The sequence below is a fragment of the Sminthopsis crassicaudata genome, chromosome 5 (assembly GCF_048593235.1).
Source record: "Sminthopsis crassicaudata isolate SCR6 chromosome 5, ASM4859323v1, whole genome shotgun sequence".
NCBI lineage: Eukaryota > Metazoa > Chordata > Mammalia > Dasyuromorphia > Dasyuridae > Sminthopsis > Sminthopsis crassicaudata.
In genome coordinates, this window is record NC_133621.1 from 160,911,306 (window position 1) to 160,936,778 (window position 25,473).

The following is a 25,473-nucleotide window of genomic DNA, read 5'->3' on the forward strand; positions in this document are numbered from 1 at the left end:
ACATTAGATCAAGAATTATTGTACTCCTTTTGTGTCATGGATACCTTGTGCAGTAAAATCTATCTATCCCCATCTATCTATCTATCTATCTATCTATCTATCTATCTATCTATCTATCTATCTATCTATCTTTTGCTGAGGGAATTGGGGTTGTGACTCACCCAGGGTCACACAGCTGGTGTCTGAGTTCAGATTTAAACTCAGCTCCTCCTAACTTCAGGGCTGATGGTCTATCCCCTGAGCCACCTGGTTGCCCCAGGAAAGTCTATTAGCCTTTCTCAGAATAATGTTTTTAAATGCATAAAATAAAACACTTAGGAATACAAAGGAGACAACCATCCAAAACCCTTGTCTTAGAACTTCTTAGTACAGGATTCTGCTTTATCTGATAGACTGGGGAAGGGGAGCATGTTCAGTGCTTCTGGTTCTGAGGTATGTGTTTCATTTACCGTTGCACCATTCATGATGGAATGCTTAACCTTCTTCCATTAAAGAATTTCAGATGGCTTTGGATCTCTCTCTCTTTATGAGCTGGATTGCCTCACTTTTTGGAACCAAACGGGCTGCTTGGCCTTTGCATCTTTAAGCTTAATGTGTTCTATGCCAAATCCTTTAATTAACAGTAAAGGCTGAATAATTCTCTCTTTCTCCCAGTAGTTCCCCACTGGATGCTTGGCTTTGCATTGAAGCAACGGCTCCAGAGTCTTAAGCAAGACAATCTGCATTTGGCTTTGCTTCCATATCTCTCCTGCCTTTATAGTGATGTATGGGCTTCCTCCCTAGGAGTATTCCGCAGAGGAAAAACTACTGTTGGTCCCTCTGCTGCTGCTTTTTTAGCTGCTAATTAGGAGTATGCAGTGGCAAGCCAATATGGAGGTAATAGAAATGGCCTCTGACAATGGCTGTGCCATGGGGCTGAGCTTGCCCTCCTCGGGATTTATTGATCCTTTCACTTAGAGGTAGATTCAGATTTACGGCTGAGCACTGGGTGTTTGCCAAGTTGCCCTTTGGGGAGTTTGTGCAGTTGGGACAACAGTCTTTCCATGCCCGTGATGGGAAGTTCAGTGGCCCTACATTTACTTTTCCTGGGAAAGTGACATCACCTTCCTTCTCCATCTATAAAATGACCTCTGAATTTCCTTCCATTTCTAAATAAATTTAGGATCTAGAAGCCTATTATATTTCCTCTCTATATCTTCTTCCCTTTGTGTAGATTATAGAATTCTTGGTCTTCTGATTGATCCAGAATGGTACCAGATAGTTACATGTCAAGAGACTCTTTTTGAGCCTTTCATTATTCAAATTAGTAAATACGTATTAAGCAATCACTATGTGCAAGACATTATGTTATAAATATGCCTTTTGCCCCTCACTCTAGGAAGTCTTTAAATGGAAACCATGGGTCGTAATGTCCTTTTTTGTTCCTGTTTATGCTAATGAAGTTATGATATATTACTCCTTTATTTGGCTTACCAGTATTTGTGTTCTTTATAAGAACTTCTTTACTGGGCATTCCCCGCCTTGAGGAAGGGACAGCAGAGTCCAGAGGAAGAAAATGGTACAATAGGAAGAACACTGGTCATAGTCAAAAGGGCTGGGTTTGAATGTTACCTCTGATGCTTACTTTCTCTATAATCACAGGCAAGTCACTTTTCCCACCTTAAACCCAAACTTCTCATATTTGAAGTAAAAATGTTTGACCTGGATGTTCTCTGAGATCCCCTCCAGCAAAGATTGGGGGTAATACAGAGAGAGGCAATAGAATAGCCAAGTTTAGAATTCAGCATAGCTTTCCCCTTCTGTGGCTCGGGAGTCTTGTCTACTGAGCTCCAATGTTTGATAGCTTTCTATATGAGTTTTGCTGTTCCCCAGAACATCATCATGTCTCCAAAGAGCTAAGTACCAGGTACCACAATATAAAGTGGCCCTGTCCATTCCTTTAGAACATGAGACCATATTCAAATGTTTTAGACTTGAAGATGGATACTTGAAATTTCTCTGGCCCACAGAAGTAATTTAACAGTTCATCTTCCCCTCAATTTATGCAGCATAAGGAAGAGTAAAAGAAATAAAATCAGCATTCTGAAGTAATGGCCTGCCATAAGTTGTTTCTGGCCCCAAAGACTTAGAAACACATGTGTCACATATGGAAAATGGGATTAGATTTTTTTTTCAAAAGTTGATGTATTCATCTTTTTCTATTAATAAAAAAGAATTATACTCCCCCATCTAACTTCTGATTAAACACTTCTGATGAATTTGATCCTCAAAAGGCAACTCATCCTGGGGACAATTCTAAGTCTTCAGGAATCTTTTCTTATACTGATTAAAATTTGTCTTCCCATAACTTGCCTACACTGGTCTCATTTCTCCCTTCTGATGATTATAAGGAAGAAAGCAAAGGTAAATGATTATGTAGGACATGAACATCATTACCCTTGGGGATTTTGGTTATGTTTTCCTTCATTCTTTCTTTCTTTCATTTATACCCAGCTCTTTGTGAAACAAAGAACCAATTACTCAGCAGCCTATACCTTAGTTTTCCCCATTTTTACAGAGAACTTTGCAAGAACCATCCATGCACTAACCTTGCTAAGTACTTTCAAATTTTCTTTCTTAAGACATGGTCCTGAGTTTATATTCACTGTGTACAGTTTCCTTCTTGACATACCTTCTCTAAAGAAATAATGCTCTCTTCACTTCTTCCTCTTGTAACCTCTTTTCCCAGAGGCAATAGAATAGCCAAGTTTACAATTCAGCATAAGTTGCCCCTTCTCTGGGTTGGAAGCTTTTGGTCTGCTGAGCACCATTGTTTGATAGCTTTGTGTAGGAGATTTAGTCATCCCCAAAACCATCCCTTCCAGGTTCATGTGTGATGCTGCTTATCAAGGGATTTTCCTAATTTTCGGTTATTTTTTTTGAAATTGTCTTTTATTACCTATATTTGTTACATAAATATTACAATATTTGTTATGTTATAATATATTGTTTATATATTGTATTTAGTTATATTCTTCTTGTTCTCTTCTCAGTAGAATATAAATTCCTAGAAAATAGGGCCTATTCTCTTTTTCTCTCTACATCTAGCACCTAACAGTGTTTGGCCCATGATAGATACTGTACAAATGCTTTTTGAATCGAATACATTTGAAAATGGAAAAAATCTCTATTTTTGCCTTATTTAGCTAAAACTGTTTCATCAAGTATGTATTTAGTTGGCGTGACAATGAAAATGATGAGCAGTTCTTCAAAAGCAAGGATGATTTTATTTTCCATGAATGATTTGTGTTTTCTGAAATGAAAAGTAAGGCCAATCTGGGACCAATAGGTTCTTAGCCACAATTTAAACAGATGTTTCCACATGTGGAAGTTGAGTTTCAAATGTTAATTCACGATTTCTGCTGTTCTTTTTATTTTATCATTTCATTATGGGGCCAAATTGTTTCAAATATAACACAAATAACAAAAAATGCACTTTGTATTATTTAATGTCTTTATGCCAAGTGGTACTGAGTGTGCCACTCTTGCTCATAACAGCTGTCATAGCTAAAGAACAAAAGGCTTCCAATGGGGGAAAACAGTTAGCAAATTCATTAGAGGACTTGTTTACACTTTTGCTGTCAAGTCTAAGCATTTGTTTCTTTTGCTTTCTTTGCTCTCTGAAGTCCCATGCCTCAGCTTAGCCTTGGGGTATCCCTTAACTCTCAAAAGCTATGACTGCAGATTGCAAGTTTTAGTCGATTTTACCAATTTGGAAAGACTTCAAGTACAGACCCAAGGATGGAGTATTATGTCATCTAATGATAAGCCCAGCTAAATTTAGAAAGGTTCGCCTTTATTTTGGCAGCAAGATGATGACATTTTTGGCCCCAGTAAATCTCAAAGACATTTTATTAAGTTGTAGATGGCTTGCAATTTGCAACAGTGGAGTCAGTACTTTTTATTAGCCTGATATTTCTTTGATTTGGTTGGAACCCTTAGCAAAGAAACTAATCTACCATTTCTGATCTTTAATTCACCAGTAACAAAGAATTTTAAAGATTTCTTTGAGAATACCAAGGAGTTAAATGACTTGCATATTGTCACATATTCAGAGGCACATTTCAAAATCACACCTCTTTGATAAAAAGGTCTTTTCACACTAAGTCACATTGCTTATTAACTTTAGTACATGTTATCATTGAAAACTTCATATTTGGGATGTTCCTTCCAACAAAGACAGATTGCAACTCATCCATGCTTTATTAACTACATAATTCTTGTCCATGTCCTCTGTAAATTCTCCTTTCAGGATCAATCTAACATCCTAAAAGTCTCCTTCTAATCAAGGATTCTTATCCTGAGGTCTGTGAACTTTAAAAAAAAAGTATCTATTTTGACATCTGTATTTCCATACCAATGGTTTTCTTTTTAATCTTGTATATTTTATTATATATTTAAAAATCTTATTCTGAGAAGAGGCACACAGGCTTCACCAGATTGCCAAAGGGGTTCATAACAAAAGGAAAAATATTCAGAATCCCTTGTGTATAGATCTCTGAATATTTCACAAGTTAAGAGTGCAGCAATTTTGCATCTTTTTATTCTGACTCATCCCTTTCTCTAGCTACATATTCATCCCATCTCCATAACCCAACATTATCAGTAACTGAAGGAGCAGGGAAGAAAGATTCATATCAGGCATGAGTAAGTAGTAGCTTTTTAACAAAAATGATTTTGCTTCAAGAAGCAGAGGCATAAGTCTATCATCCCAGAAACACATAATACATTTTCACAATTATTCTGAATTTCAGATATCTCATATTTTGTGTCATAGGTCAAGTCAATGATTCACTTAGTGATCCATAAACAAAGAACAGAGTCTTAACCTAATTCATGATAGCCATTAATGATAGAGTGATTTGTGATTTGCAATTTTGGGTGATTTGTGAATTTTTCTTCCTTAATATTACCAGGTTTAATAAAGCATATTACATCCCATTTTGGGATAATTCTTAGAAACTTTTAAAAAAGTTTTATTGTGTTTTTTTTCTTTTTTTGTTTTAAGAATATGGAATTAGGCTTTTGCTATTGAACTTCACACAGAAGGTACATTTGAAATTGTCATAGCAATCACAAGGATCATGGGATTATAAATTTAGAACCAGAAGGGACTTGGAAGTCATTGAGTCCTACCCCTTCATCAAACAAATAAGGAAACTGAGTCACAAGGAGATTAAGTGACTTGCCCAGAGTTGTAAATCTTTGACATAGTAAGTCTTTGGACAGGGTTCTGACTCCGGTCTTCCTGACTTCAAACCCAGAACTATATCCACTAACAATTTCCTGCCTCTGTGACCACATTAGCAATTTTATGAGAGAAGGTAAGATGGTGGAAGGATTAACTTCTATTTCTGCAGAGTCAACAAAGTCGGTTTAGCTTCAGTAGTCCTGGGTATTTTGGACAGAATAAATCTATCAGTGCAGTTCTGTGATCAGTAACCCAGAGGACCAAGAGGAAAGCCTCCAGAAAGTTGAGTAGATCATCTGTGGTAGAATATATGGGGACATGTGAACAAGAATTGAATGAGATGATAGGGGCACACAATATGAAAGGCACACTCTTCTCAGTAAGGTTATTGTTTATTTGTTTTTGTTTTTTAAAGAGAAGCAACTACATCCGTAAGATCACAGCTTCATTGAAGTATTGTTAGCAGTAAGAAAATCATTCCCACTCAAATCTGATTTCTCCATTTCATCTCCATGTGAAGCCCCCCCAAATAATCTCCACAGAGATCTCTCTATATTTCAAGCAAACACTCTTTCCCCATCTATTCTACTGACAAAACGAATATAAAGACATTGACTGCATGTTATAGTGGAAAGAGCAGTGAATTTGGAATCAGAAGTTCAAATGCTGTCTCTGCTATTGACCACTTGTGGGACCTCAGGCAAGTGGCTTGGTTTTGGGTTTTCGTGGACAAACTAAGGAGATTGAACTAAAATTTATCTCTAAGTGTCTTTCCAGCTTTATAGCTTTTTTCACTTATAGAAATGAAAGTATTGGAAATCCTAATGATTCAACAACAGTTAAGTCTTTTGGCACTCTGTTAACTACATTAATGGAGCTCAGAAGCTCTTGAAAACCAGGAATGTTTATTATTCTACCTTCTCACCAAGTCAGCTCCAAAAGATGTCATTCTTATTAATAACCTGTGTCATCACTATCATGATATTGTATGTCATGTGTGCGGTTTTAAATGTTGAATTTGACATAACAGTAGTTCATTGGATGGACATTTTCTTGAAAACATGTGGCATTGATCAGTAGAGAAGGAAAAGCAACAGGGTCTTCTTAGAATAAGTCATTTTACCAGAGGCTTTTTATGTGCCCTATGCAGTATTTCATGGAACAAACAGGGAGAGAAGATGGAGATTTGCACCGTGGATGAGATTCAAAGAAGCTACTTTCTCGTCCTCAGTGTAGCTTTGAGCTTAAACAAATTAATGAATACTCACTTCCCTATAAATATATTAATGTATACATATACATTGAAGAAATATATGTATATGTATTTACTCAAATTTAACGATACTTATTCCTTTAGAACTTTCTGGCCAATGATGAAGAGAAAAAATGTTTCTCTAGCATTTTAAAAAGAAACCGCCCCAGAGTTATATTAACACCATTACTGTTATTCTAACTATTGTTACCCCCTTTGATTTCCCAGTGAGACTCTAAAATGGTGCTCTGAGAGAGAAATTGGATCTGAAATAAATAAGCAGCTCCTGAAAGACTGTAGGAAGGTAATTTTGATGTCTTTGCTAGCAGGAGAAATCCCAAGATTCAAATTTCCTGTGTGTTTGGGGGCTGGAAAAATGTGGGTCACAAGGTTAACAGTTCCTAGAAATCAGAAGAGCCTTCTGTTCTTTCCTCCCCACAGAGATAGGCAGTCTCCAAATGCGGGGGCTGTCTCTTCCCCACATAGCCTCCGTTCTGGTGGTTGGGTTTGTGTTTCCCTAAGGGGGCATTTTACTTGTCATTTTCCTGTTCTGAGCATCAATGGTGGCGTTTCCACAATGCCTGTGGATTGGGGCCAAATAACCTGCAGTTTTGTTTTCTTTCTTTGCAAAGCCTATCACACCGGGCACCACGAAACATTTTCTGCAGAGTAAATGGGGAAGTACGACCCCACTTACAGGAAGCAGATCCAAGTTGGAGCTGGTACAGCGCTCCAGGGACAGAGTCCAAAAACAACCCTGGGAAGGTGGAGAGTTCCAGCTTCTTTTATCTAATCAAGACCTGGCATCTTGGACATTGATAGAAATCAAGGCAGCCGTCTTCATTTTTTTTTTTGAATGGCTGATTTTAGACTTGGTGTCCCTTCCCTGCCTAGTATGACCTTAAGAAACCTTAGAGGAATAATCTTAGCTGTAGTCTCGTCTTAGGGCATACTTTGAATGTCTTGTTCTAGGAAAATTCTTAGCTATTTATGTAGAGTTTCTGTTTATGAAAAAGCTTATCATATAGAAGCTATTTATGGTTATGAGATTGGGATGCATAAATTCTCTTTTATATTGTAAACTGCATCAGGGAAGGAAACCATGGCTTATAGTAATTTTATCATTTTATACAAACACACATTTGAAAAACATCATGGTATAGTGTATAAAGAACCTACTTGGAATCAAGAAGTTCTAGGTTATTATGTATACAGAGTATTTGACTCTGGGCAGGTCATTGTACCAAAAAACCACAGATCTGGTCAAAATAAATAACTACACTCATTAGTGTTTTAAGTTTTCCAACATGCTTTAATCATAATATGACCACAAAGAGATAGTACAGATATTATTATTGTAAAATTTAATGAATGTGAACTTTTATCTGGATATTAATTAAAATTGAGGTTTAAGGAATTTACAATTTACAAAAATGGCAATTAACATATCAAGTGAATGGTAGAGAGGAAAGAACTTTACTTTCAGCTGGAGTGCTCAGGAAAGATCTTATGAGAAGAGGGAGGATTTAAAGTGGGTCTTGAGAAATGGGGAGGATTTAGCCAAGCAGAGCAAAAAGGATAAGGCTTGCCCATTAAAGGAGAGAAATGGCTGGCCAAAATGGTGATCTCTACATGTAGAGATCAATTTTCTAAGGTGCTTATAGTTTAAGTGTAAGTATAACTCTGGGTGATTGGGAGGATGGCCATCACCTGAAAAAGCCTTGATTAATTACATCATTATCATCCCTCACCCTTTATTCTTCTAAACCCTACGTGTTCAGTCTGTTGTCAGATTTTGTTGTTCCCCCTTCACAGCATCTCTCTATTTCCCCTTTCTTCCACGACATAATCATCGCCCTGGTCTAGACCCTCTATGACTCTCCCTTGGACTCCTGTAATGGTGACCTTGATGGATCTTCTTTCTTCAAGTCTCTCTTCATTCTAGTCCATCCTCCAAACAGCTTCTAAAGTGAGTCTCCTAAAAAGTATATCTGACCATGTTACCTCCCCACTGCCTTTAAACTTCAGTAGCTCCCTATTATCTCTAGAATCAAATATAAAATGCCTTTATAGTCTAACCCCTGGTTATCTTTCCACTGTTATTTCTCACTCTCACATATTCTTTAATCCTTCTACTCTTGGCAACTTGCTATTCTTTAAACATGAGATTCTCCCTATCATCTCCATACCTTTAAAATCACTGTTGCCCATGCTTAGAATTTTCCCTTCTCCCTCCTTTCTTATCTTCTCTGATTTCCATCAAGATTCAGATCATATTCCACTTTCTAGAAGAGGCCTTTCCTGACATGATCACCCCATCCCAACCCAGTGCCTTCCCTCAGAGAATATTTTACATCTACTTTGTGTGTATGAAAGTGTACATATTTGTGTGTATATGTATACATACACCACATATACACATATATTATACATCCACAATTATAGTTATTTGCACGTTTTCTTCTCCATTAAAATGCAGGTTTCTTAACTATGCAAGGACAATGGGTTTTTTAGTTAATTGCTTTTTTTAAAATTTCTGGTTCTTAGGACAATCTCTGGAATAGAATAAGCCCTTAATATAGGCTCTTTGATAGTTCTCTTTCCACTACATTACATTGCCGTTATCTAACTTTTTAATCTCCCCTTTATACAGTGAGGTATACACATAAGGCATTTAATAAATGATTGTTGAATTTGAGGTTCAAGAATCTAGCAATCAAATGAGGAAAAATCACATGGTGTTTGTACAAAAATGACAACCAACATATCAAGAATTAATATCATCACTGAACCAGTTAGGCCCAGCGAAAGAACTCTGGGAGATGACTATGAACCACTACATAGAATTTCCAGTCCCTCTAATTTTGTCCGTCTGCATTTTGGATTTCCTTCACAGGCTAAATGTACACTATTTTAAAGTCCAATTCTTTTTGTACAGCAAAACAACTGTTTGGTCGTGTATACATATATTGTATTTAATTTATACTTTAACATGTTGAAGATGTATTGGTCAACCAGCCATCTGGGGGAGGGGGGGAGGGGAAGGAGGGGAAAAATTGGAACAAAAGGCTTGGCAATTGTCAGTGCTGTAAAATTACCCATGCATATATCTTGTAAATAGAAAGCTATAATAAAAAATAAAAATAAAAAAGAATTAATATCATCATTGTCAAGAGAATGGTAGAGATGATGGGACCCCAGAAGGAAAAACCCTAATTTCAACTGGAGTCAAGGGAGATCTTGTAGAGAAGGGAGGATTCAAAATGAGTCTTGAGAAATGGGTAGGATTTAGTCAAGCTGACCTGAAGGGAAAAGGTTTTCCTTAAAAGTAAGAATGGCACTGACCAATCGTAAGAAGGAGTGAAAGCACAATGTGTACTCAAATTATGGATTTAAGTTGAATTTTCTGAGGTGCTCATAGTTTAGAAAGTTTTGGTGACCAGACAAATACTGGATTAGAATAGAAATTTTGCTTTAATAAATGAATAGTTTGGTGGTGTTAGGGTTTAAAGTTCTGGATCCTGAGTTAGGAAGGCTTGAATCTGAATGATGCTATAGGAGCATTTTAGCTATATTAAAAGAGGAATGTATTTGTAGGGAGTCACTTAACCATTGTGCTCTTCTTCATTTGCAAAGCGTAGATGATAATAACACCCACCTTATAGGGTTGTTTTGAGGACTAAATGAGATAATGAATAAAACCTTTGCAAATCTTAAAATGCTATATAAATGCTAGCAATTGCTACTATTATTGAATTTAAAAAAAACCATGAAGTATGATGCCAGACATTATGACTACTAGAGCCAGAAATAATATCAAAGATTACTGGTTCCCAGACTCAGAGTCTAAATACAAGGCACTTTCCCAAAGATTAGATTTTTTTTATTATTTTTAAATTTCATGGACTCATTTTTCTCATATTTTATAAGAGTGATAAAGCATAAACTAAAAAGGGAGGCAAAAGCAATATTCATCAACATAAACAAGTATAACCTCTCAAAGGTATGTACCTATTTATTTAATCTCACATTGTAAATAGACTTTCATCCGCTATGTACATCTGTGCAATGTCAGAGACCTTCCGGCAAAAAAAGGGCTAATCTTGTTAGTAAAAATGTGTTTAGTTTGCAATCCGATCAGAGCTCACTGTTTTTGCCATTATTTAAGCCAGTTGTGTGACGAGCAGAATTTTAGTTCTCAGACCTCAAGGAAATGCAAGGGGTAGAAGGAATGGAAGCAGTAGGTGACTACATGTTCAGGAAGTTCAAATTTTAATTTGTATGACCCTGGTCACTTAACCTTATTTGCCTCCATATCCCAGTATATTTGCCATCAAAACCCCAAAGACAGTCATAAAAAGTTGAAAGTGACTGAAATGACCAAACAAAAAGAAAAAACCAACACCCAATTCTGAGTTTTATTGGAGACTACTGGTAAGGAAAACTTAGGAGTAGCATTTTTTTTTCAAAAAACCTTAAATAGTTTCATGAAATTCTTTGAATCCCTAAAAAGCTTCTTAAGGATCCCAAGTTTCAAGCCTATTCATTTGACTCTTAAAATGCATCCATTTATTTATCTTTTAGCAAATAAGTTTTATGCGAGTATACACATCTATAAGCACCTGTTTTTCTTCCTTTGCTCTACTCCTCTCTTGCTGATCCTAGAAATCTAGCTTTCTTTTATTTTTTTTTCAAAATTAAGTTGAAAAACTTAAAAACTTAAAATGAAAAAAAACCCCACAACTTTCCTGTTTTTCACACTCATGACCATTTTAATAGAGAAATTAAACAAAAAAAAAAAAAATGGAAATGGTGCTGCGAAGTAGAAGGAAGCATCCTTCGTCCCAACTTTCAGTGTCTTCCTCTTGCTATTGGCATTAAATACTAATTCCCCAGCATATGTTTCCTGAGAGCTCCATATCACCACATATGGAAAAGAGTTTCCTCTACAGGACTGTTAATAGCCCAGAAATTCCAAAGCAAAGTAGGCCCCAGAAGTGCAGTGACTTTGCGTTCTCAAATAAGCCAGCCATCAGGCGCCACTTTCTGGTACTAGAAGGTGTTTTTAATTAAGAAGGGAAATACAACTTGACTTGAAAGGCCTTCTTTTACTCCTTATACAAAAGGTCCCATCTCTTCTGAAAATTATTCAAAGTTTAATAATTGGTTTTTTAAAATTATTTATTAAACATCAACTTTGTGCTTCCCAGGTACTGTGCTGGGAATGCAAAGCCAGGTAAAAGGTAATCCCTGCTCTCAAGGACAACACAATTTAATGTGGAAGACAAACAGCTATGTACAAAGAAGCTACGTACAGGATAAATTGAAAATAATCAACAGGGGGAGGCATTAAAATTAAGAGCAATTCAAAAGATTTTCTGTAGAATGTGGGATTTGAAAAAAGCTTGGGAAAACAAGGTGACATTTTTACCTGCAGAGATCCCTGTGTTGAAAAGTCCTGGAGAACCAAAACTGAATCTCACTTGGTTGTCAAGGTTAAAACCTTCAGTTATTGTGAACACTTAAAATTTAATCATAAATTATAAGAGTGATAGAAAAAACGTGTAAATGACATTAGACATGCATTTGGAAAATTATTCTGGGGCCATTTTGAATCCAGCCATTTTCTACAATTGTCCCCTATGAATGAAAGACTTTTCCTCCTCTACTCCGACTACTGACCACTCTGGTTTCTTTTAAGTGTCAGCTAAAATCTTACCTTCTGAAGAAAGCCTTCTCTAACCCCTCTCAACTCCAGTGCTTTCCCTCTTTTAATTATTTCCGACTTTTCCTGGCCAGAGCTTGCTTTGTGGATATGTTTACGTGAGGTCTCCCCTATCAGATTGTAAGTTCCTTGAGGGCAGGTACCATTTTTTGCCGCTTTTTGCATCCCTGGTGCCTTAGCACAATGCCTGGCACTTAATAAAAGTGCTTTGATTTTAATATTTGTAAAGTATATACTACAATACCTGGCACATAGTAGCCTCTTGATAAGTGCTTATTTCCTTTCTTTCTGGAGATAATAATGCATGTACTATCCTACCTCTGATGCAATCTGTCAGTTAATAAATTCTTATTGCCTTTTTTAAAAATCTGAAATAAATGGTTTTAAGATGTATTCACGTTGTTGGCCGTTGTAAATGAATTATTTATAAGTTCCAGGCCTGGAAGTAGGAACAGATCTGAGCTCAGAAACGCTTCTTTCTAAGTTCAAATCTGGGCTTGAACACCTCCTAGTAAGGAAATAAATACAATTTAATTCAAACAGAGGGACTGAACTAAAAACTGCCCTAAGAGCATTAACAGGCAGCTCGGTGGTGCTGTGGATAGAGCACTAGGGCTAGAGGAAGGAAGACCTGAGTTCAAATTCAGCCTCAATTCTTTCTAGTTATAAAACCCTGGTCATTCAGATCACCTAACTCTCTTTACCTCAATTTCTTCGACTTTAAAATAAGCTGGAGAAAGAAACAGCTCCAATTTCTTTACCAAGAAAACTCCAAATAGGTTTACAAAGTGTCAGACACGACTGAACAAGAAGCAGCAGCATTAATTTTGCCCAGGTGAGTAGCTGTTGATCAGGGACAGCTCTGTTGACAATTTATCTGTCCAGATCATTCCTGGTTCCTTAACCGTGCGATTTCTAAAAGCAGTGCATATGAGAGCTCTAACAGTGTCTGTCGCATGTTTCTCATTTTTATTCCCTTTTTCCATTACTTTAGCAGCTGGAGACACCAATCATAGGTGGAGATTCTGATTAAAAAGTGTTTTCCCCCTTCTTTTTCTGGCTACACTGGGCCGTAGCGAGGCAGCAGGAGCTGCGTCTAAAATGAGAAAGGACATCTTCATTTTCACCTGATTCTTCCCTTAATTTGTTCTGAAGCACCTGTCTGCATCTCCTGCCTTCATTTTCTTCTCACAGCATAAAAATAATGAGCTAGCATTAGCTGCTGTGTGGTTCAGCATACAACTAATATACTATATGATTGTGGCTCAACAAATCCCTGAACAACAAGGAATCTATGAACAGAAACATCAGAAAAAAACGTGAATACTCAAAGCGTTAAACTTGCAATATGGGGCATGCAGTGGTGGAAAACTCAAGTAAAAATGGGAGCCACTAAACTGTGCGTAAGGATCTATGGGCCTGCATATTTACTTAGTTTTCCCATGTAATAACATCTATGTTATATTGTATTTTATTTGTTTTGTTAAATATTTCTCAATGGCATTTTCATCTCATTCAAGCAGGAGTGGGTTGATTGATGGAGAGCTAGCCTCAGAGTCAAGTTTCTGACAATTAATTACTAGCTCTGTGACCTCTGAGGACTTCAGACAACTAAATGTCTGTTCTTGGAATCAGGAAGTTCTACGCTCAAATTTGGCTTCCTATATTTGGTGGCTGTGTGACTAAGTTACTTAAGCTCTATCTGCTTGTTTCCTTTTCTGGAAAATGGGAATAACAACAACACCTGCCTCAAAGGGTTACTGGGAAGATCAAATGAGATACTATTTGTAAAGTAGTTAGAAAATCTTAAAATCCTATATAAATGCTACTAGCTATTATTATGGCTAATGTTGTAACAGAGACAGTACTGTTACTGCATTAGTAAAGGAAATTTCTCATCAGGAGTTCCTTATGCTAATGAAATCCAAGGTTAGTTGTTTTCTAATCACTATATACTATTTCTATATTTCTTAGTAAAACACAAAACTTGACATTTTAGACATAAAAAGGAAATATTGAAAACAAAGGTATTTGAAAGGGAAATTGAAAGAAAGTATCCAGTAAAATGTGTCCTCATCACCCTACTATAAAGGATTAAAAAAAAAACAAAAAAAAAAAACGTAATGGGCCACAAAACCATCTACATCTTATTTCAAGATTAAAAACAACAATACAGAAAATAAAAAACCTCAAAATGAAGTTGATAAGGAGAAAAAAGAGAACCTTGCAAGGTTTGGTTTCCCAAACATTAAAATCAGTTGTTGAGTCATTAGTCAGGATATTGCCAGAAATAACATCATTCTCAAAAATCAGTAAAACTTAGTCACAGGAACAAATGTAAATAGCCTTTTTCTTCTGCTTGTAAGAGAAGTTAAACAACCCCTAAAGGCACTCATCTGGGACAGAATTTTAGGGTGTGTGCTTATTTTTTTTTTTATCTTCTTATGACTGACTAGCTTGGAGAAAGGGAAAATTCCTAGGATGGGACAAGGTCAAAAAGGATGAATGCAGCAAGGCTTCTTTCCTGGGGTAATAATATGAACGTATTGCTAATTAAAGAAACATTTCTCTGAGATGCTGGGATCCTTCTCAAGATGTGTTCACTTTTGATGACATAGTGAAATGAATATCTTCTGATTTCATGCATTCCAAGGGGGAAAACACAATGCATATGTTACATGCTTTATAGCTTCTGATCAAGAAAGTTCAGTAGTTTTATTTGCTTGATGAATGCTGCCTCTAGGAGTTTAGGTTTTAGTAATATTGACTTAGTTATTGGCTTATTGAGATAGGCGGGATTGAGTATCCTATGGGGATGGCTCTTTGGATTAAAATGGTGTTTGGGCAACATCTCTAATGATGGTAGGCCAGTTAGAAAGAAATTTGAAGCTTAGTTTATTTTCCATGTGAAATTGGTTATCTTTTGAATGAAGAAATGTGTTTCTAAGTTATACAACCAAAAAAACTGGAATTCTCTTATTTTGCTCCAGTAAACATTCTTCTGCTTATATCTTGGAAATCAGGATCTTCCAGGAATTCCACTGAAAGAAAAGATCAGGCATCTCCTCAGTCACAAATGTCACCAAGGGGCAGAGCAGCTCGGTGGCAGAATCATGACACTACTAGAACTCTCAGGTTCTAATCATCGCTTTCCATTCTCTTTCCCCATTCCTTACTCATTGTCACCCACTACTGATGTGAGCACAGGACCCTTCACAGAACAATTGTTGAATGCATTTTGAGGGGAGCTTCCTGACCAATAGAAATAAATGGGAAAAGGAAAAGGGACAAAACAGGGAAGAAAAAAGTTAATGGCAAAGAAGAAGAATAGGGAGGGTGAGAAAAAAAGGTAGATGGACTCTCAAGGTTAGATTGCTACTAGTGATGGGAAATAGCTTCTAGGGGAGACAGCAATAGGGAGCTCCTCCTGACCTTGGAGTGATTCTGTTCTAACAATCTGTCAATGATGCTAAAGTCTCTGGCTTTGGAATCGGGGATCTCAAGATCCCCCTGACTTTGGAGTGCCATTGTTCTGGCAATCTGTCCATCAATGATTGTAAAGCCTTCTGGCCTAGTAATATAATGCTATTTCTTCCCTTAGATTTTAGGGAGACCCTCTGACCTTGGATTGGTATTGTTCTAACAATCTGTCAGCAAACATTACTGACAGACAGATAACCTGCTGATCAGTGATAACCGAGTTCCTGAGACAGGAGTGAATACAACACTCCTCAATTTTACTTCTGGGCCATAAAATTAGCATATCAATGAATGAAGAACTGGACAAATTTGTCTCTTTGCTCCTTTGCTAAATTCTTTTGGAATTTAGCCCACTTCAATTGGCATTACAATTACAACAAAGTTTGTCCCTTGCCTTGGAGATGGGTTCAAACCTGCAAATTCTTTTGAGACACTTTGTGACCTGCAACCTTTTGGGGTCCCTTCTGAACCTCAACATTAGTAATTATCTTAGACAGCAGGCATCATTTTGGAGTGAGCCAATTTGTCCCTAAAAATAAAGTTTGTATTTATGTAAACTGAACAGGCTTTTCTAGGTGACCAAATACCCTTCATTTTCTGCTCACAACATGGGAATAATAAACTAGAATAATCTGCTATGGTTTAACATAAGACTAATTTACTGTGTGATTGTGACACACCAAATCCCTGAACAACAAGAAATCTATGAACAGAAACATTAGAAAAAGTATGAATACTCATAGCATTAACCTCAGTGTACAGTGTATATAGTTAAGTTTACTTTCACACAAAACCTCACAATGTGTGACATAAAAAAGAAATATTGAAAACAAAGGTATGAAAATGAAAGTGAAATGGAGGTGAGAATTAAGGCTGTGATTTGCCCAAGATCACTAAGATCAAGAAATATAACTAATAACTACACCATGAAATATAATTACTAAAATTCTAATCCAAGAAGTATAATACCTAATAACTGTACCAGGAAGTATAGTAACTAAGATTCTAACTTGAGGTCTCTATCCAGAAAATCTTTCCATCAAAATATGGCCTAAATCAGAATTCTTCTACTTACTTATAGCAATTCCATATGCTAGGATACAAGGCCGAACATGAAAGTACAAAGGGACTCAAACCCACCTTTGATTTTTCTTTTAAATCTCACCACACACTCATCATCATCAGTAAATATCTGATTCTCCTATGTACCAAGCCACAGGATGCACTTTACCTTGAAAGAGAGGAAGAAAAGTCTCTGCTGAAAAGTATATAAAATTCTCAGCTTCATATTTATTGTTTTGTCACCTTCCTGATGAAGGCAGAACTCAAACTTTCTGAGCCTAAATCTCTAGTTTTCCCCACAAATATAGGACACTGAAAAAAAAAAAAAAAAGGATTTAATGTTAACTGAAGGGGGATAAAGCAACACCAACCAAATTCAAGTTTCCTTCTAATTTTATAAATGGTGAATTCATCTGGGGTGACCATGGCTATAGAATGTAGTGAGTCACTTCATATAGCATTTAAGGGCTCCAAACAGATTATATAATACCCAGTATCTTTTTTTTGGGAGGGGGGAAGGGCAGGAAAGAGTAGAACCTTTACAGAGCCTCTGCATAGCTGATTTGCAGACAACAAAGCCCAAGAGACATCTCAAACTTTATGACTACATATTTAAGCATTTATGAGACCTGAACTGTGTTCCATTAAAAAAAAAATGTAAGCACAAAGAAAAAAAAAAAACTGTAGACTTCCAGAAAGGATAATTACCCCCAAATGTTTCATAAAGGATTTGATAGTGTTCTGGTTTTTAAGATTCTTTGTCAGTTTTGTTGTACGAGGGAAAAAGGAGGAAAGGGAATTGATTAAAAATACAGACTGGCTAGAAATAGAATAAGATTGTTCCACTGAACTCATCTTTGCAGTAATACCACAGTCCTTATTCTAAGGTGACAGATTAAAATGTTACTGGAAAGAAAATATCTAAAAGAGGAACTTGACAATTTTCACTATTCCCACCAAAGAGATTCTGCTTGGAGTTATTTCTTCCTTTTATTACCTTTCTCCTTCCATTTGTTCTGTTCTTCCCTGTTTTGTAGCTTTGGCATTAGTTTAGTAAGTTTGGCTGTGTCTTGGTCTCCCTCCCACAACTGGATCCGTTTCCCCAATAACTCAACACTACACTGTTCTTGGCAAACGCAGGAAGGGACTATCATTGAACTAACAGGGAACGATCAAATAGAGCAAGTGCTAATCCCCACACACAGGACATCAAATAATCATGGACCAAACTTATAATGCTGATCTGCCTGCAGTTAGGGGAAGTTCTCATCTGTGTCCAGGAAAACTGATTTGTGGTCAAGGGTTATGTAGATTACAAGCAGAACTTTTTCTTTTTATTGAATAAAGAAAAGGGCTTCAGAAATACAGAAATATGCCTCCTTTCAATTTACCTTCTCTTCCCTCCTGAGCATTGTTCCAGTGATTCATCCTCTTCTGATTTAAGATTCTCTTTAGATAAACTTTAATATCTCAGGAGGAACTTCATTTATAAATGCAAATGTTTTCTGTGTCACATAGTTTTAAGGATGAAAGACAAAAGTTTCTGAGAAGCTAGAAAAAATGAAATTTATTAAATTATTAGTGATGCTATGGCACATACTATTGACCAGTTTAAACTTCTCCAATAGTAAATCCATCCTACAAAGGCAAGGAGGAGTGCAATGACAACATAGAGTCTTAGATTATTGCACAGAACTGTGAGAAATTAAGCTAACTTGCTCAGGATCACATGGACAGTATGTGTCAGAGGAAGAACTTAAATCAGGCCTTTCTTCCGCATTTTGAGACCCAATCTCCACCTACAGCTTCATCCTGCTGCCTCACCATTTCTTATAGCCCAGTAATATTCCATTATACTGATGGGCCCCAATTTGTTTCGCCATGAAATTATCTTATTTCTATCAAATCTTTTGCTCTATTGAGCAGGGAGTGAGAAATACTGGGTGAATAGTGTCTCCCCTTAAATGCAGAGTAGCAGAGTTAGATGGGATGGAATTCAAGACTGATTCTGCAGCCTAGGGCAGCAAAACCTTTGTATATCCATGAAACAGATCTAGCAAGCAAATATTCACTGCATCTTTTGTTAAAGAAGCAACACCCACACAAGCACCTGGTGAGGAAACCAACAAAAGTCGAGAAAATGAGTGCAACCAAATTGGGAATTTCCAGGGGGTTAGACAGCACTTCATTAGGCTGAGGCTGCTTCTGATAATAGCTAACTGTCTATAAACAGCAAGAAAGTTCTGTGTGAGAGAGAAAGTCTTTTGCTGTTTGGCTGACAAAACCTTGGAATGAACTACTGGATAAAGCCCTTGAGATTTTTACGAAAGGATAGACTACTGCCTTCCTGGATGATTTAGATCAGTAATGTCAAATTCAAATAGAAATAGGAGCCTGTAATCTGGACCTAAGAATCTATGCATCTGTATATCGACTCAATTTTTATTTTTGTAATGTATTTTTATTTATTATATTAAGTATTTCCCTATTATATTTCTATCTGCTTCTGCCAGAAGTATTGTGGAAGGGGGTTGAATTGGACACCTCTGGTTTATACATTTGTTCACCTGCTTAGAGAAAGGAAGCTAAGCCAGATGAAATGACCTCTTGAAATGCCTTCCACTTCTATGATGCTCTTGGCCCGAGTCACAAAACTGGGAGTGGAAGTTCTCTGGATCTTATGATCATTAAGGATCTCTAATGCTTATTGCTGCAGAAAGTGATTGGACCTTGGAGATGGCTTCGATGCTCCCTCAGGAAATTCTCTTCCCTCCTGAGCATTGTTCCAGTGATTCATCCTCTTCTGATTTAAGATTCTCTTTAGATAAACTTTAATATCTCAGGAGGAACTTCATTTATAAATGCAAATGTTTTCTGTGTCACATAGTAGGATGAAAGAAAAAAGAAGTTTCTGAGAAGCTAGAAAAAATGAAATTATTTGCATTGTAGATATTGTGTGAAATATTGATTCAGGCATATTTTGTATCAATCCCAGTTTTGAACAAAATGGAGTATTTAGTTCATATACTCAAAATAGGCTATTTTGCTACATAGTAAACCACAGAGCTTCACACATTTAGGGAAATTCTGAAATATAAAACATTTACCCCCTAGTTTGGGGGATTTGAACAGCTGTTATTCTTCCATGAAATCCTCTTTTTGTGGAATCAGACATTTATGAGATAAACCACAAAGCATCTTGTTATTCTTGGGGAGAAAAAGTGACATAATTTTTTCCACCCTTTTTTGCCAGCAAAGAAAAGGGATTTCTTTTTTCCCCATCACAAACTAGCTAGGACATTTATATTGAATTGGTATGAGATATAAGCTTTACTTATTCCGGAGTTTTGTCATTTTAGCATGCATCCTTCAGTTATCCTTTTTCAGAAACATCTCAAAGTCCCACATATTATTTATTGTGCCAACAGTGAAAATTCAGGTAAACATTTCAGGCTGTTCTGTTCCCTCCTAGAGTGAAATCTTGCTAGGCCCCACAGTTCAGTGATTTTTTTCAGATGTTTCCAAGATGGAAGTGACTTTCAGACATGAAATCTTCCTTTGTTCTCTAGAATTAATTCAGTAAGAAAAAAATTATTCACTACCTTAATCCTATATCCCCTGTGAAATAAATGTAGTGAAATGCTAATATACAAAACATGTACCTCTTAGTCTGAAGGTGTTGAGTTATTGCTTTTTTTTAAAGGGGTCCCTAAATTTCAAATGCAAGGTTTATAAACAATGTGTGTCTAAACAGAAAAGCAGAATTCATTAACATCTGTTATAAATTTTACCTGATTTTATTAATAACTGAATTGGAAACTTTCTGAATAATTTACAAGCCACAAAATTACTTTCCTCAATTTTCAAAATGAGTATCCAATCAAAGGAGGAAATTATCCCTTCCATTGCATAAAATGGTACCAATGTCAATGAGACACAGGGCACTAACAGCTTAGGCATTAGGCTGAAGGGTTTAGAAACCCCGTTAAGCCTAGGGGCACCCTAACAACTCACAGAGTGTGTTCACCATCAATATCCAAAGTACTTTATGGATCTATGTGCCCGAAGATCTTGAGCCCCCACCAATGGGCTCACCTATAACAGTTAGCCAGAAGACAAAATTACCTCAAACAAAAGTACTTAATCAAATGGCATGGCACGGAAAAGTAATAACAAAACATTTCTTTTTTCAGCCTTAAGTGTATGCTCCCACAAATATCTCTAACAGTAAAAAGAATCACACATAAGAAACTTATAAAGGCCACACAGGGAACACTTAGGTGTTCAGAATGTACATGTTGAAGGATTCATATTTAGACAACATGTGACAAAGGTACATGTCTCCAATGCTTCTATTGATATCGTGATACTGCCACTATAATTATAATTATTAATATCTTTTCTGGATGTTCTTATTCTCTTACCCACCTCCACTGTGCTAGACAAGATTCTCTATTAAAGGGCTCAACTGATCTCTTTGAGGGAAGAGCCATGCTCTTTCAACTTAAATTAAAATCTATCTTTTTTAGAAAAAAATAGAAAACCATTTCCTTGAGACTTCACCTGCAAGTCCCTTCCCTGAGACCTTAACCAGTAAGAAATTTCCCTCTTATTCTCTCAGTCTTGGCCAGTTAGTACGCTCATTTTTCTAATCAAAAATGTCTAACCCTAAGTATTTAGCTTTTTGGATCAAAAAGCAAGGCTGCCTCATGTCCTTAAAGCTTAATATTATTTACTTTAAAATAAACTCAAAGCTTAATATTAGTTTTACCTTCTCTTCCTAATAAAGGATGAATCTGTCAGAAACTTCCCCTTTACTTATCATGACAAACTACATAGTTACTAAATTTTCATCTCTGAAAACAAAGCTAAAAATCAAGTAATACTTGTGTGTTTTATAATTACCACATACCTCTAGAATTCCCCAGTTTTCCAGCCCTAAATCTCTGCCACTCTATCATTTAAAGGAACAGATAGAGAGACACATAACAAGAGAGCCACAAATTCAGGGAGCAAGGTTAGTGTATTTTCCACCTGTTCAACCCTATTGCTATCCCCTTCCCATGCAAGTGTGTCTGGCTGAGCGTACAGAGGTTTAAGTACACTTCCTTATACTGAAATCATGGATGGATGGGCATGACACATGACTTTTTAATGTATTAGTATTCCCATTTCTCTTGCTAAGGAAACAAAAGAGAAAATGTTATTTCCTTTAACAATTAATCTCATCACTAAGCCTTTCCTTTGTTTAGTGATATACTGCCATAGATGAGTATTCAAGAACCTTGAGTTCCAATGCAGGCTTTGTTGCTCACTATTTATTTAAGCTTAGGAAAGTTGTAATGAGTTGTGTGCTAGTACATTTTTAACAATCAGCTCTTATTAAAATGGGGAGGCAGGAGGAAGAAGAACTGTACAAATAACACACTTTTAAGCTAAATAGGCACTATTAACATTTTCTCCATCATTTTATACAACCTAGACAATCACCAAACAAAACAACAAATCAAACCCTAATTTGTAACATTTGCTGATTTCTTATGTGTAAATGCTTACAATAATTATGTCACAGTTGGCTCTTAAGAGCTGATTCAAGATGGCTCCAGCTCTCTCCTGATTATCATCTCTCTGGAACTTAATTTCCTCCCCTACAAAATGAAGGGGCTGGATTAGATGACCTTTATTTACTAGCTAAGAGAGAACCCCTCCCCTCTAAATCCTATGAGCCTGGGAAATACCCTTGACATCTGTTTCTTCATCGGATGAGGAGGGTGTTTGATTAGATCAAAGCTTCTTAAACTGGGTTGGATGTGGGGGTCGAATAAAAATTTCTCGGGTGAAAAGGGGTCACAAGTGGAAAAAGTTTAAGAAGCCCTGGATTAGTTGATCTTTCCATCCGCTTTAAATTCTAACATTCTTTGAATTCACCTCATCTTTTTCTTTTGTGTGGGATAATAGATAGACATATGGCCTTTAAGCTAGGAGTCTCTGGTTTCAAGGCAATCAAATTTTTATTAAGTGCATACTATGTGCCAGGCCTGTTTTAAGTCCCACCCCAGACATATATACTGGAAGTGTGGCTTTTAACCTCTCAAGGATCTCGTCTAGACAATCTTTAAGAATATAAGTTTCCAAGAAGGTGTCAACCTGCATTGATAGAGGGAGTTTCTTCATTTGTTGTTCAGCAGTCATTTTCAGTCATGTTTGACTCTTCACGACTTTGACTTTTCTTGGCAAAGATACTGGACTGATTTGCCATTTCCTTCTTGAGGCAGAGTCACACAGTTCTGGGTCACTAAGGCTGAATGTGAATTCAAGTATTCCTGACTTCAGGCCCAGGACTCTATCCACTGAGCCACTTATCTACCTCTTTGTGACTCCATTTAGAGTTTTCTGGGCTAAGATACTGGAGATGTTTGCCATTTTCTTCCCACCTCTGGGTCTGGTACTCTATCCATTGTATCAGCCAATTGTTCCTTTTCTTCATCCAGGAGTTCCCTATACCAATAAAATCATTGATCCTAGCTCCTCACCCTCTCTGTATCCTATTTCCTGAATTACTGAGCAGTGCTAATAGGCCTACATCAAGATCATGGTAACTAGGTAGTCCCAAAGGGACCTAAGAGGACATAAGACTAAGAAATAGAAGAATCTTTAAGAACCAATTAGTTTACGCCTTCCATTTTACAGATGAGAAAATTAAGTTCTACCAAGTTTCCATAGCACCTTGAGTCTAATATGGAAATGAAGATGATGCTTTGGTAGGTGTGGTCCACCAGATGGATGTGCATGGAAATTGATTTGTATTTCTTGAGATGGAAGGTACCATCAGGCCATTTGTGGAGGATGCTTGGATTAGGGCAGAAGCTAAATCTAGCACCAAAATGCCTTTAATAACCAGTGTCATGAACATCCACTCAAATGCCCTGGCCAGTTACTATAGTCTTCATTTTTCAAACTCTCACCAAAGAATGGGACTAATGTAGTAAAAGATAGCTTTTAGTTGCTGCTGTAACTAGATGGGGAATTGAGTTCAGATAAAGCCGTCTAGAACTGCAAGCTAATAGGTAAAAATACAGTTTGATCGTAGATGCTACAAAATCTATTTCTCAATCTAAATGCTAATAGTTAACACAAGGATCACTGCTTTATTATCAATTTAATCAGTACGTGTGATTTTAAATGTTGTCTTTTTTGCAAGAAGAGATGATCATGTTGGTCCATTATTGAATAGTCTACTGAAATTGTTTTGTTTTATCTGTCAGAGATAAAAAAAAATGAGTTGATCTCTCCATATTCTGTCATTCCATTCTTTTTGTGACTAAAAGCAACACATCTGTGAAATGATAAGGGAAATCTAGGATTTCTGATCTTGACCAAATGACCCACAGGAGGATTGAACCTTTGACCTTGGCCTCCTTTAGCACCCTTGTTCTAACCAGCTAAATTAAAAAGGCCCAGATATCAAAAGAAGGATCTTTCCCAAAATTCTTTCATTGACAACAGGAAAAGAAGAATCATGTTGATATTTTTGACCTATCAATAAACACAACCCAACAACTTTCTGAGAACAAGATTCAAGAAAATTCAAGATTTTTTCCCTTATTCTATTTTAATTGGCAATCTATACTTTTTATGTTTTTGCTTTTTCGTTATATCTCCAAAGCTTAGTATATCTGCCACATAGAACTTTTTAATTGGCTATATTTGTTAATAATAATAAGAAATATTATTAGTATCATCATTATTAATAATAGCTCATCTATGAATCTTGCTTTTCTACTTAGACAATATTTTCCTTACAATAACCTAAAAGTATTATTATTTCTCCTTATATATTAAGAAATTGGTGTTCAGCACAGTCCCACAGCAAGTAAGTGGCAGTACCAAAATTGAAAACTAGGGAGCAGGGGCTATCTCTCCAAATAATTGAAAGCTGGTACAGCAGCATGCTCTGTGAGCCTGCTAGAAGAATGCAGAATTTGTTTTCCTGACCCAGAGATGAAGTGGCAAATTCCATCTCTTTTTCTGTTAAATAAGGAATCAGATTTAACACAATACAGGATTGTGCATGTTTCTCATATGGCTATCCTATTGAAAAAGAAATGTAGTATGTTTAAAACTTTTCTGTTGAAAAAAATCACTCTGAAACTCCATGGATTATTTTTATTTATGTTGGCTCCATTGAAGGAAGTTAAGGTTTCAGTTCCATTCTATATTTAGGCATGTTTGCCATTAAATTTAGAATATTTTTATGTCATTGACCTTTGACACGTGGACATTTTTCTAAGGGGAAAAAAATTTAGCTCTCTCAACTGATGTTGGGAAAATACAACTCCTACAAAAAATGGCAGTTTCTAAAACTGGAGCCAAGATCTAACCAACCAGAAGTTTATATTACAAATAAATCCTTCTCACTATGCCAAATGCTTCAGGAATTCTGTTAAGAGCTGACAGTTGAGCCAACTGGACTTAAATGTTTCCTGCACATTTGAATTTCCCAATAAGTATTTGTATCTTCTAACATCTTTTACCATATGAGGAGAACATTGTGTAGGATTTATAATGTTGATGAAAGAGGAAATACAACTGAATTTCTATGACTAAACATTTTCAAACTACGAATGGTCTTCAGTTAGCCTTCCTGACCATCGTTCCCTGGCATAGATCACTTCCTAGCTTTGTATTTTTAAAAAAGCTAACTACAGTTTGAATTTCACCTTC

The 25,473-nt window shown here is 36.5% G+C and overlaps 1 protein-coding gene and 1 long non-coding RNA gene across 8 annotated transcripts in view; one reads left to right on the forward strand and one right to left on the reverse strand.

Moving 5' to 3' along the window:
- Positions 1 to 25,473, forward strand: part of FRMD4A (FERM domain containing 4A) — a 733,796-nt gene that overhangs the window by 392,499 nt on the left and 315,824 nt on the right. The gene's annotated exons all lie outside the window — the stretch shown is intronic.
- On the reverse strand, positions 15,181 to 18,267 carry LOC141543411 (uncharacterized). The gene is made up of 3 exons (XR_012482440.1): positions 18,141 to 18,267; positions 16,828 to 16,918; positions 15,181 to 15,248 (listed from the first exon to the last, which is right to left on the reverse strand). It is a non-coding gene; the product is annotated as an uncharacterized LOC141543411 (long non-coding RNA).